The sequence below is a fragment of the Puma concolor genome, chromosome D4 (genome assembly GCF_028749965.1).
Source record: "Puma concolor isolate L17-30 chromosome D4, mPumCon1.1.hap2, whole genome shotgun sequence".
Taxonomy (NCBI): domain Eukaryota; kingdom Metazoa; phylum Chordata; class Mammalia; order Carnivora; family Felidae; genus Puma; species Puma concolor.
This window is the reverse complement of record NC_141679.1, coordinates 18,473,973-18,487,721: the sequence shown is the minus strand read 5'-3', so window position 1 is coordinate 18,487,721 and position 13,749 is coordinate 18,473,973. Positions and strand designations below refer to the sequence as shown.

The window sequence follows — 13,749 nt, the reverse complement described above, 5'->3', positions numbered from 1 at the left end:
CATTTTTCTAGCATTAACTTGACTTTGCCCAAGAGAAGATTTCCAGAAACTGTTATAGAATCTAATTATACTTACGTTACCTCTTTGTTTTAGAATGCCACACGTGCTGATGTTTTAAAAATGGAAACAACACAGAAAAGTAAATGAATAAAAAGCAAAAGGCCCCTTTTTCCCATACCTAACTCCATATGGATAACTGCTATTAATAGCTTATGTCTATTCCTTCTAGAATTTGGCTGTGCCTAAACATATGTATCAGTGTGCATAACTATACAAATATTATTCTAAACATACCATGTTGAGATTTCGTTTCTTTATTAAATATATCTGAGATGCCATTTCGTGTCAATGCATTTACTTTTTTTTTTTTTTTTTGCATTGACATATCATGATGAATTTCGTGCCCTGTTCAATCACTCTTCCATTAATGGGCATCTAAGCTATCCCTTACATTTTTGTAAAAAAAAATAAATCACTTAAGTAGAAAATTTCCTTTAGTCAGTGAATGGACAAGTTGGGTCCAAGGCGAAGGGCACAGTGGTGCAAAGTAGCCCATATGAGAGTGAAAGAGACGGCAAGACGCTCTCGACAGTTGGGTTGGATGCTTCTCCCAAGGCCTCCTAAAAGATGAGCCACTTGTTGCCAAACTCAACCATCACCCTAGCCTATGTGAGCAGAAGATTAGGGGAAAGGAGAGTGAAGGAATTTTCAAGAGTCTTTGCTGGTTAGGAATAGTGGGGTGAGCCTTTTTCTGCCCCTCCAAAGCCAAGTGAGGGTTGCTCCAAGCGGGTCATGGGTAAAGATTCAGAATACCTTCCATGGTATTCATCCCACTCCCAGCTGGCGGTCTACGTAGGCAGTGGACTTGTGTGTGTGTCCTGAGGAAAGTGGCAGGGGGTGGCCTGAGCTACCACAGTGTGATGGGGTAGGGCGATACAGGATTCCTACATCATACAGTGACCCCACAGATAATAGTGGACTTGAGTCATTTTTAGAGCACCCCACCTGTTATGCGCCGAATTGTGTCTCCACCCACTCCCCCTACACACAAATTCATATACTAAAGCCTAATCCCTAGCATCTCCCATTTGGAGATGGTGGTCTTTAAAGAGATATTTAAGTTGAAATGAGGTCATTAAAAATGGGACCCTAGTCTGATATGACCGATGCTCTTATAAGAAGTGGAGATTAGGATACAGACACACATTAAGGTGAAGAACACGAGCGGACACGGGGACAAAGTGGCCATCTCCAAGCAAAGGAGAGAGACCTCAGAAGAAACTAACCCTGCCGACACCTTGCTCTTGGACTTCTAGTGTCCAGAATTGTGAGAAATCTGTTGTTTAAGGCACCCAGGCCGTAGTCTTTGTTAGGGCAGCCTTCCCAGCAGACTAATATGCCACCCAAGGTGAGAAGGCCCCACCCAGAGGCCGTGTCAGGAGCTGAGGACAGAGTGAAGTCGTGGTCAAGCCAGGTCTCCGGTACCAGAGGAGAGGGCACCGGGGAGTCCCCGTGGGACCTCAAAGAGCTCAAGCAAGGGAGCAGAGGCCGGGGGCTAGAGAGAACTGAGCCGCCTCCCAGAAACCGGGCTGGGGAGAGGCGTGGAAGTGGAAATACACCCCAGCGTCTCCCAGCCCCCACTGCACCCTCCCACCTACCCAGCCCCTTCCCTGGATCTAAGCTGTCTAAGTAGAAGGAGGGAGGGAAGAGCCCTTCCTATCCTGAGCTCCCTGAGGCCCAGCTTTGGGCGGTACCACCGGGAGAGTGAAGTGAAGGAGATTGGATTGTGAGATGAGAAATTAGCAGTTCTAAACTGAATTGGATTTTAACAACTGAAAGTGACAAGGTAAAAGGAAGCGGGGGGAAGGAGATGAAAATAGTACATTTGGGATAGCAGTCATCAGAGAAACGTTCAGCTGTTTTGTATTTGTATCACCATCAAATTCATACCCCTCGAAAAAACCCCGGGTTCTTTTATTACGGTAAACATCTTTTTACGTATATCATATATTCTTAGAATTGGAATGGCTGGTCAAAAGCCACCTGCAGTTACCATTTTGATGCATAAAGCTCCAAACTGTACCTCCAGTTAAACTCTTTATACCCACGCAACCATAGTTGGGGGTGCTGCTTGCACAAAACATTAAAGCTTCACAATTTTTAGAGGCATACGTACCCGACTTTGAGAACGGAAATTTTATCCAAGTTGTTTTCACGCCAACTATAGCCTCCAAGGTCAAGTCCGGTCTGCTTGCTACCCAATTTTGTACCTAAAGGTTTAGTGGAGCACAGCCGCACCCCTTCGTTTACATATTCTTTATGGCTGCTTTTGTGCTACCGCAGTGTTGCACAGTCTCCCCAGAGACGGTGTGGCCTTCAGAACCTAACATGTTTAATGTCTGGCCCTTTACAGAAAAACTTTGCTGAGCCCAGCTCTAGAGAGGTCAGCCTCAAAGCTTCTACCACACCCTGCGGGTCAGCAAATATAATTGCTTGAGCAGCAGTTGGAAGAGTATCTATGGAGGCTCCTGTTCATATTTCTGGCGTCTGAGTGTGCCCCCTTTTTTTTTTTTTTTTTTTTTTTTGAGACAGAGAGAGAGAGAGAGCATGAGCAGGGGAGGGGCAGAGAGAGAGAGGGAGGCACAGAATCCGGAAGCAGGCTCCAGGCTCCGAGCTGTCAGCACAGAGCCCGACGCGGGGCTCGAACTCACGGACTGTGAGACCATGCCCTGAGCCGAAGTCGGACGCTCAACCGACTGAGCCACCCAGGCGCCCCTGAGTGTGTACCCTCTTGAACGTCTGAGGGAAAGGAAGTAAAATTAAGTCAGGGAAGCCATTGCATTGTGCTGTGGGGGAGAAGAACCCTCGTGAGCGTATCTCCTAAGGCAAGGGGAGCGCAGAGAGGTCTCCACAAAGGATAAATCCCAGGTAGTGTTGAGCTGGTGAGGTGGGGGGGTGGGCAGGATTGTAGGAGCCTGGGCCAAATGCCGTCACTTGGTCATCTGCAGAAGCCGTCGTCTCCAGCAACTGAAGACCGGCTTCAATTCTAAAGACCAACAGTTGTCCATATCTCCTCCCCACCCTTCGCGAGAACCTCTCCCTTGCTTAGCCACGCCCACACTCACATGCTCCTAATATCAGGAAGGAGCTTTTAAGTTTTTTTTTTAATTTATTTTTTTTTATTTTAGAGAGAGAAAGGGAGCATGTGAGTGAGGAGAGGGGCAAAGGGGGAGAGGGAGGGAGAGAGAGAGAAAGAGAGAGAGAGAGAGAGAGGTAGGGAGAGAGAGGGAGAAAGAGGAAGAAAATCCCAAGCAGGCTCCTTGCTCAGCAGAACCTAATGGAGGGCTCGATCCCACAACCCTGGGATCATGACCTGAGCCAAATCAAGAGTTGGATGCTCAATGCAGGAGCTTTTATTGTTGAGGTAGAGGGCTCAGTAAACGCTACCAGGTGAATTTTACCTAATTATGTTTAGAGCAATTGCTTCTTTATAATATCATTTCTGTAAGACTCAACTAACTTTTCTAAGTTATGTTTTAAAGAAACTTCACTTGTTAACAAAAGTAATTTGTCGGTAGAGAATTTTGATGACCAAGTTCTGATACGTGGTGAGATATTGGGAGGAACATTTCACCGGAAAAGCAGGGAGCCTTCACATCTAAAGGTGCTTATTCAATCGTTATTTCTCCTTCTCCCCTACGTGCTAGGCTCTGTGCTAAGCCCCACATGAAGTCTTTTGCCTATGTGGAGGGAGGGATAGGAGTGGGGAGGCATGGCGGGCTGGGGGAGTAGACAAGTTACGAATAGGCGATTGTAAAAAGTATGAAAACTATCCAATGTGAAGTGAGCACAGGAAACTATGGCCCCTGGCCCATCTGTGTGCATTGGGGGTGAGATCAGTACCTGAGATGTCCAAGGGGAGTAACAGAAGACGAGCAAGATTAGCAGGACCAAGTAGGGAGTGGGCAATAAGAAAGGAGGCTCCGATTTGGCATGGGGCGGGGGGACAGACCAGGAAGGCCTCGAGACCTTTCCCTTCAGGCAGTAGGGAACACCGAAGGGATTTAAACAAGAAGGTTAGATTGAGTCAGATATTCAGTCAGTGATCTGGAGGGCGTGGGGAGGAAAATCAGAAAGAGAAAAGGGGAAACGGGTTTGTGCAAGGAAGCAATGGACTTGAGCATTTACCCATTGGCGTAAGTGGCATTAGCAGTGAGAATGGACAGGAGAGGTGAGGCGAAGCCAAGGGACTGGATGGTCACCTGGATTGGGAAGAAATGGTTGGAAAAGAAGGGAAGTGAGAATGAGTGTTTGGAGGTTTGCGTGCTCAGGTAATAGCTAGAGACATTCACTGGGACGTGGGATGTGGCAGCTTGCTTTTACTGGATGATAAAGTATCTCAACATTTAGCAACACAACAAATATTACATATCACAAGTACATTATAAATGTCAATAACATTATATATTATATACATATAAATAACAAGTATATCACAAATATCACACAACAGATATTATTCTTTCACGGTGTCTGTGTGTCAGAAATTCAAGAGTGTGAGCAACTAGGTGGTTCGGATTCCGGAAGTTGCTGCCAAGGCATCAGCTGGGGCTATGGTCATTCGAAGGCTCGATGGGGGCTGGAGGAACTTTTTCCAAGTGGGTCACTCACCTGGCTATTGGCAGGTGACCTCCGTTCCTTCCTGGATTTGAACTAGAAGCCTCAGTTCCTCACCAATGCATATCTCCCCAGGGCGGCTTGAGTGGCCTTACAACACAGCAGCAGACCTCTCCCAGTGAATGACCCGAGAAAGAGCAGAGAGGAAGCCACGCTGCTTTTTAGGACCTACTCTCAGACATCACACGCTGTCCCTCCTGCTTCATTCTGTTCTTTAGAAGCAAGTCACTAAACTCGATCCAAACTTAAGGGAAGGGGAATTAGGCTTCCACTCTTGCAAGGAGCGTCAGAGAATTTGTGGACGTTTTTTAAAACCACCCCGGAGACTATAGGATGTGGCTGATCTGTGGGGAGGAAGATGCTGGATACCGTTTTGTGCCTGTGGAGTTGGAGACGCCTGGGAGTCATTCAGGCTGTGGACGGAGAGTCCCTTCATGAACAACTACATTCCCGTCCTCAGGGTGAGATGATGCCGCTTAATTTCATCGTCTCAACAACACACAAATGACTGATCTGTATTAAGGTCTTTGAAAACACACGAAGAGACAGGGCATAAGCTTCCCAGGCAGGAGGTGGAATTCTCCATGCATCTCCACTCCCAGCCAATGGTTTCGTTGTTACTGAATGCAAATGGTTGCAAAGGATTTAATTATCGTTAAAAGCAAATGGTGGGAAGCGATAGGATGGTCTTCTTTTCCTGCTCGGTGTTCCTCAACTTTAGTGTTCCTAAGATTTATTTTAAAGGATTTTATACACAGAGGATTTCAACCACATACGTTGTAATTCAGGGAACAGCTCAAGAACCTTATCCAAGGGCCATTTGGACCACAAGTCACCTTTGCCACCTGCAGACTTTTAGAATCTGACCCTGAGTAAGGAGACAGCATTGTGTTCCTCTCCTCTGAGGACTCCAGAAAAGATGGCACGGCTTGTGGGTTTCTGCAAAATCTCCAGAGAAGTTGGTATCTGGGCGAGGGCCCAATGTTTGTGTCTTTCACTTTGTCATCCGCTTTCCCTGTCATCACCCCTTTCTTATCTGCCTCCACTGGCTGGCCCCTAGAGGCCACAGCGCTTATCTGTTCTAGGGTAAGGAAGCTCAGCTGAGCAGCTAATTGTTGCCAAGAGCCTCATTTTATGGGCTGAAACCCAGTTTCCTGTTGTGGGACCTAAGCTCCCTTCCTTTCCTTGGGATCAGCGTGATTAAGCGGAGTGTGAAACCCAGGGCAGCCTCTCTGGCTTGCCTCCCGCTTGAGTAATTTGGTAAGTGCCCTGGGGTTCACAACATGGCACCCATTCTTACCTTAAATTGTGCAGCCTACTTTATCAGACAAGAATCCTGAAACGGCAGTCCTCCAACCTGTGGGCTTTAAAGGGCTAATTTACCTACTTAACAAAGGCAAGCACCTCATGAAAAGTTTTGTTTGGTTTTTCTTTTTTCACTGTCTCGCCGTTTCTAGAGGAAGCCACTTGAACAGTCCGGTGTATCTTACTTGACCAGAAGGAAGCCAGGAGAATTTTTTTAGAAACTCTGACATAAAGGAACTTTCTCTTTATGTAATCATTTTCCCAAATATAGCCAAATATAACCATATGATATTTTTCTAAAGAACAATTAAGGTCTTAACCTGCTGCCCTACCTCTATGGAGCTATATTTTTTAGTGGCCAGTCTCACAAGAATGATTATACTCCAAAAGGGTTGCTGCGTGCTTCTGGGTGTTTATGCCCATCAGGAAACATTACCATCTAGAAATGCTAGATGTGTGTGTGTGTGTGTGTGTGTGTGTGTGTGTGTGTGTGTGTGTGACAAATCTTGATTCCCTGCCCCTTTCCTATTAAAAAGAACCTGATCTCAGGCAAGGCTAATCCTACAACAACAGTTAAATCCTTCCAGATTCAGTCATGCTGGAAGGATGTAAAATGTAGAATGGGCTTACCTCTGTACCTGGTCTAAGAAGTGCATTTCACTGTGTCCAAAAGTTTTGTGTTTGCGGTCATTCACTAGATGACTGCCTAGTGCCATGCGACTGCATACTAGCTGCTTTATGAAGTCCCAGAAATACAAAATCAACCAATGCACGTGGAATCCACTCTCAAACTGGAGAATCACTTATGCCACTGTCCCCCTGAGTTGGTGTTCATGATCGTGAGAGGTGGTACACAGATTTAATACAAATAGCATCGAATCACATGAGAGCGCGGTTCTTTTTTGGCTTCCTGGGTTGAGTTGAACTCCGGGAATTCAGTCCGTTTGATTTTCTAATATCCGAATTCAAAACTATTTGTTATCTTCTAGGAGTTTCCTTAGCTGCCTTCACAACTTTTGTTTCATGGAGCTTTGTTGTCGGTTATTTACAAATGGGTTTTTCGGTTTCCAAATTGTCTTTTCATGATTGATTTCTAGATGTATGTCCCTGAAGTCAGAGATTATGGCACATGTGATTTTGACTTCTGGTATTTTGTGAGACATTCTATATAGTCAGTTTTTGTAAGTTTGAAAAAAAAAATTGTGTACTTTTATTGAGTACAGATCTATTAGACCAAGCTATATTATTATATTCAAATCTATATCTTTATGCCTTTTTTTCAGATTGATTTATAAATTCTTGAGAAGTCTATTTAAATATTCCCACACAAAATTAATTTTTCTTATAACTTACATTCAATGTTTGTTTTATTTTGGGGCTGTTGTTGAAAGCATATAGGTTCTGGATTATTATATCTTCTGAAGAGTTATTTCTTTTACTGTGAAATAATAACTTTCGTAAAGTTTAATAATGCTTTTCTACCTAAAATGTATCTTGTTTGATATCAATAGTGTGATGCTTGCTTTCCTGTGGTTAATATTTTTCTTTTTTTTTTTTAATTTTTTTTTTAACGTTTATTTAGTTTTGGGACAGAGAGAGACAGAGCATGAACGGGGGAGGGGCAGAGAGAGAGGGAGACACAGAATCGGAAGCAGGCTCCAGGCTCGGAGCCATCAGCCCAGAGCCTGACGCGGGGCTCGAACTCACGGACCGCGAGATCGTGACCTGAGCTGAAGTCGGACGCTTAACCGACTGAGCCACCCAGGCGCCCCAATATTTTTCTGACAGTTTTTATGTCACTTTATTGTCAACCCTTCTGCCTCATTATATATTTTTTAATGTTTATTTTTGAGAGACAGAGAGCACAAGAGGGGGAGGGACAGAGAGAGAGGGAGACACAGAATCGGAAGCAGACTCCAGGCTCCGAGCTGTCAGCACAGAGCCTGACATGGGGCTCGAACCCGCAGACCGTGAGATCATGACCCAAGCTGAAGTTGGACGCTTAACTGACTGAGCTACCCAGGCGCCCCTTTTCTGCATTATTATTTTTAGATGTTCCTTTTTGAAGCAGCCTGGCTAGTCAGGGTAAGTGACACTACCAGCTAAGCCCGACAGCCTCAGATCTCAGTGCTTTCATACAAGAAAGGTTGAAAAATTATTCCTTAATCGCTACAATCTCTTTCATATTGTTCCTTTTCAGCAGGGGGACTTTTATTGCCAGTTCCTCTGTCTACTGCATCTGATGGCAATCCCTCATAGTGTTTTTTCCCTTGTGTAGTTTGTAGTTTGAGTTTTTTGGTTTTGGGTTTTTTTTTGGCGTGAGCTCATCTTTCAGAGAGATGAGATTTAATTTTAATCTCTTGACTTGGGTTACCTACATCATTCGGGTAATATAAATTGAAACATGCTCGGCATACAAGTGCATGCCTAATTCTTACAGATTGCTTCTCATTTTCCATCCAAGATTCCAGGCAGACTTGCTTTCCAAGGCCAGAGACTAGAGTTTCCTCTCATCCCCTTTTCAGTAAGGGGGCCGTTCTTTAAGGTCCACTGCTTCCTTTAGAAGTTCTGATCTAGGCCTTTCTTCCAACACCTGAAGGTCACTTCTCCTGGGGAGCCCTAAAGCCTGTGTCCAATCCAAAATCCTGTGGGCTACTTTCCCATCAGCTTTCTGGAGTAACTCTGTTTCTGTCACCTGGGGATTTCCCTTGGTTTCTTTCAAGTTTGGAAATGTATTAATTACTTTTTTGCTGCTTTATCTTATACAGCATTTCTTTGTATTTATAATGATACAGGGCAGTATACTTTTCCAGACACTAGTCTTTTTTTTTTTTTTTTTAACAGAGTGAAAGTCTTGAGTGAAAGCCTGGGGGTTTCTGCCTTGAATTTAATAGCATCATTTTATTTTTATTATATTTCACTTATGTGACAATTTTAAGCAAGTGACACTAAGTTTCCATATATACCTGATACAAACCTTCCTTTCAAAATAAATGTACTTAACTAACATAAGTCAATTTGAAGAAAAGCGTTAAGCAAATTAACAGGCGCTAGATGGAAAAACCATCAAGATGATATAGAAATACTCAAGTTTAAAACATAGTTGAAAGCATTTGATGCCCTTCTGAACATTAAAAATATTCTTTTGTGTGTGGGTAACCCAGACAAGATGTGTATCATCCACATGAGCCTAGGTTGAGAATGTGGGAAATGCATTTCCCAAATTAGGGCAGAGTGAGAGTCAGATACTCCCTTCAAAACAAATAATAAAGGCCAGCTGTACTAGTCAGAATGGGCTGGATTAGGATGTGGTAACAAACTCAACATCTTCGGGCAAACCACAACAAAAATTCCTTTCTTCTTTACATAGTCCGTGAGCTTTAGTAGGGGCCTCTGCTCCTCATAGCCACTTGGCCACAACCTGACAGAGTCCCAACTCAACCACCAAGAAGGGAAGCAGCCCATGATACCTACGCACTGGCTCCTACCTAATTCTTCTGCCCAGAAGTGACACCTACCACTTCTGGTCTCATTCCCTTTGTCGGAGCAAATCACCTGACCACCCTAATTTCAAAGGAGAGCAGGAAAATCCAATTTTACCATGTGCCCAGAAGGCCAAGAGCCAGAAATATTTGGTGGAGAGCAGTAACGAGTAGAAAACCACCCAGCAAACAAACAGTCTTGGGTCCATCCTCTAGATGGAGACGTGGAGCTGAGCATCTGTTTGAGAGGTCAGCCATAGTAGAGTCCCACTTGTATTTTACAATTCCCTCAGCCTCTTTGGTAACTCCATTCTGTAGACAGAATACCCCAAATTGAGTATGGCTATGGATGGATAAGGAAAAATATTTACCTTCACGCTGAACAGATTTGTTACCTAATAGATCCCGAGAGGCATCCACTATTGATCTTAAGTCTGTCTTGCTCAACTGCCAGCTACTCTGGTTGGCCACGTCATTTCTATAAATATTTACAGATCCAAGGCATGAATGTGGTTGAAGTATTTACAGTGAACACAACTAGCGTTTCTTTCAGGTTTTTGCCTCCAGGCTATTTTGGTTCAACTTTCCTTCTCTGTCCCTATGGTTTCCTAAAATGACCCTGTGGCCGTCTGTAATAGCCATGGTCTGAGAGTCCCTCCTTTCTGATCACCCCTGACTACAACCTTCAGTTTTCCCTTCCCCCTCTGCATGCTACTGCTGGCTTTCTAGCACCTTCTTAACAGGATCCCTGCTCTGTGTTGCCAAAAAGTATTGAGAGACAAAGGCTCTATTCACTAACGTCAGTGAGTTCAGAGCACTAATGGAGTCTATGGAGATTTATGTCATACTGAAATTTTCTCTCGCCTGGGTTAATACCCAACCTTAATTGTATTTTGTCCAACAATGGCACATACTTCAATTGAATCACAAATATTATGTCTAAAATGAGGGAATGTAATACGTTAAACTTAGTCAATGCTAATTTACAGAGTACTCACATGTGTATTATATTTATTCTCCGTAGTCCCTGGGATATTAGGTATTTATTATAATCTCAATTTAAAATCACAAAGGTGGTTGGACAATTTTCTCAGGGCTAATCAGTTTGTCAATACTAATGGAGAATTAAAATCCAGAACTCTACCCTCAGATCTGGGACTCTTAAAGTTATTCCCTGATGTTTCCCATAACTTACAAACATTAAGAAAACCTACAAAACTATTTTATTTATTGAAGCATAGTTGACACGCAGTGTTCATTTCAGGTGCACAGCTTAGTGATTTGACACCTGTGTATGTTGTGCTGTGCTCACAAGTGTAGCTGCCATCGGTCACTGTTACAACACCGTTATATTCCCTGTGCTGTACCTTTCATCCCCGTGACTTACTCTTTCCGTAACCGGAAGCCTGTGTCTCCCACTCCCCTTCACGCGTTTTGCCCATCCCCCATTCCCTCCCCTCTGGCAATCACCAGTGTGTTCTGTGTATTTGTGGGTCTGTTTGTGTTTTTTGTTGGTTTTGTTTGGTTGCTTGGTTGGTGGGCTGATTTTTAAGATAACTGAGATCATATGGTATTTGTCTTTCTCTGGCTGATTTCACTTAGCACGATACCCTCCGTGCTTGTCCATGTTGCCGCAAATAATACCTACAAAAATTTGAGACTGATACTATCTACCTATTTTAAAGCCCTCATATTTATTTTTGGGCTAAGGCCAAGCACCCTTATGTGCACCTTTGTGCGCTCCATGAAATAGGTACAGCTATGATGTCTTTTTTTTTTTTTTTTTTAAGGTTGACTCAGAGAAGACTAGAGGAAATAACGTACATGTGCATTTAGGTAATTTCAAGCTCAGGAATTCAACGCATATTTATCGGGTATTGACTTCTACCAAGTGCTGGAGACATAACAGTAGAGACAGACGTGGTTCCTGTCCCATGAAGCTTCCAGGCCAATAGAGAAGGCAGTCGTAATAGATGATAGAAAGAACAACAATAATAACGGGTCACGTTTTTTCCCTTTTCAGGTTACTTTTTTGGCATCGTGCCTTCTCCCTCTTTTATTGGTGTCGAAATAGAGGAACAGAAAGATTAGATAATTTGTCATATGACACACAGTGAGTGATAGAACTAAGATTGGAATCCAATTCCTCTTAAATAGCAATTTACAGATACTACAGGGTGCATGTCAAGGAGAACACATACAGATTACTTCACATAACAAGGGATCGTGGTAAGGAAATCTGAAAAGCTCCACCATCATGGAAAACCGTCCCACTGGGTCCCAGGACTTTCAAACCTGGGGTCTAGCACAGGCCTTCTCTTTGCTCACCACCCCCCCACCTCTATTGCTGGACAATTGGTTTGCGGCCACCCAGTACGGTGTCTCTCTTTGACACTATTTTCCTTGTTCCTGCCAATATATTATTGCCTTTGACTCCCACACCAACCTCTTGCTCACTGTCTTTCTGCCAGGGTGCAGGAATTCGTTTTGGAGAAGACACAGGATAGAAGCCTCAGCAAGTGTATGGAGATAGAAACTCCCCGACATTGTGTCTTTGAAGGGCTCTTTGGGGTTGATGGGTAAACGCATGGACATTCACTTGTCTCAGAGAGCAGCACTGAATTATTGGTGATAGTCACTATTTTAACCCCATCGTCCCATCTCCGCAGGAATGAGGCTCATCTCTTCTGTTCCTCTGTATCCTCAGCACATAGTCGATATTCACTACATACTTTTGAATAAATGAAACAAGTACAGTAATCACTAGAGACGTAGAATTTTGTTTTTATCGTGGTGCTTTACTGACAAGAAGAAGTTTGACTTGGGTCCTAGAGAAATTAATCATCCAGGTAAGCAGATTCCAAATTTAGTAGACACAGACTCAAGTGGAGAAAAGTGTCAATAACAGAGAGGAAGGGATTAAATTTAGAATGCTAACACAAAGGTTTATCACGCTTAAATTTAGATTAGTGCCTACATCACAAGGACTAACCCCAGATGAGTGAAGTTACATGGAAGGCATCAAGAAGAACAGTGTATTGGGGCACCTGGGTGGCTCAGTCGGTTGAGCGTCTGACTTTGGCTCAGGTCATGATCTCACAGCTCGTGAGTTCGAGTCCTGCGTTGGGCTCTGTGCTGACAGCTCCGAGCCTGGAGCCTGCTTCGGATTCTGTGTCTTACTCTCTCTCCGTTCCTCCCCCACTCACAGTGTGTCTCTTTTTTTCCAAAAACAAATACACATAAAAAAATTAAGAAAAAAATAAGAAGAAAAACATATTATCGCGACCAATGGGGATATACTGAACAAGGGACAGGAGGTAAAAATAAGTCAAAGGGGATTCACTGTGAACAGTAGTCCTATGAGAGCATATGCATTTGTCACAATTTTCTCCAGTATTTTCCTATTCTCCTACCCTGGGCTTACATATAAGCAGTCCGGGCCTCCATACCGTTTAGAGAGAAGAGATAATAGCTCATTACCAGAACTGTCTTCACCAACATGTAATTCACGATGAATCTTTTTTTTTTTTTTTAATTTTTTTTTTTTCCAACGTTTATTTATTTTGGGGACAGAGAGAGACAGAGCATGAACGGGGGAGGGGCAGAGAGAGAGGGAGACACAGAATCGGAAACAGGCTCCAGGCTCTGAGCCATCAGCCCAGAGCCCGACGCGGGGCTCGAACTCACGGACCGTGAGATCGTGACCTGGCTGAAGTCGGACGCTTAACCGACTGCGCCACCCAGGCGCCCCTAACAATGAATCTTTAAATAGTCAAAGAAGGATAGAAAATAACATCAGTTGGTACCTTCGCAGGAACGTTAGGCACTTCGCATTGATTGCTTAACTTTTCAGCAACTCAACGAGGTAGGGGGTATATCCCTAATGTCCTGATAAAGAGAGAGCAGCGCAGTGTGCGTTCTCTGCCCAACAGCAATTGAATATGCTCAGATTTACACACAGGAAGAGATCTGTACGAAGTCGGGCCTGTCTTGACTCCAAAGCACGGATGTTGCCTCTGTTGTTGAGAACCTATGAAATGCCCACCTGAAGTATATTTTATTAGTTATTTGCTTTTCCTGTTTCTGATTTTTTTTTTTCCTCCTGTGGTGTGTGCTTACTTACACGAGTTGGTAAGAGAAATGGCTTATTATGTGCACAGAATAAAACTGGTCTCCATGGGTCTTAGTCGCAGAAAGTCTTAATTCTCAATGGGGCCACTTACACTAGCCCTGGCGCACATACTGAGGTGATTCCAAGGGAGGTGAAAATGTTATCCTGGGATCT

The 13,749-nt window shown here is 43.9% G+C and overlaps 1 protein-coding gene across 6 annotated transcripts in view; it reads left to right on the top strand.

Moving 5' to 3' along the window:
* The window catches only part of PRUNE2 (prune homolog 2 with BCH domain), a 276,297-nt gene that overhangs the window by 221,877 nt on the left and 40,671 nt on the right, over positions 1-13,749 (top strand). The window lies entirely within an intron of this gene.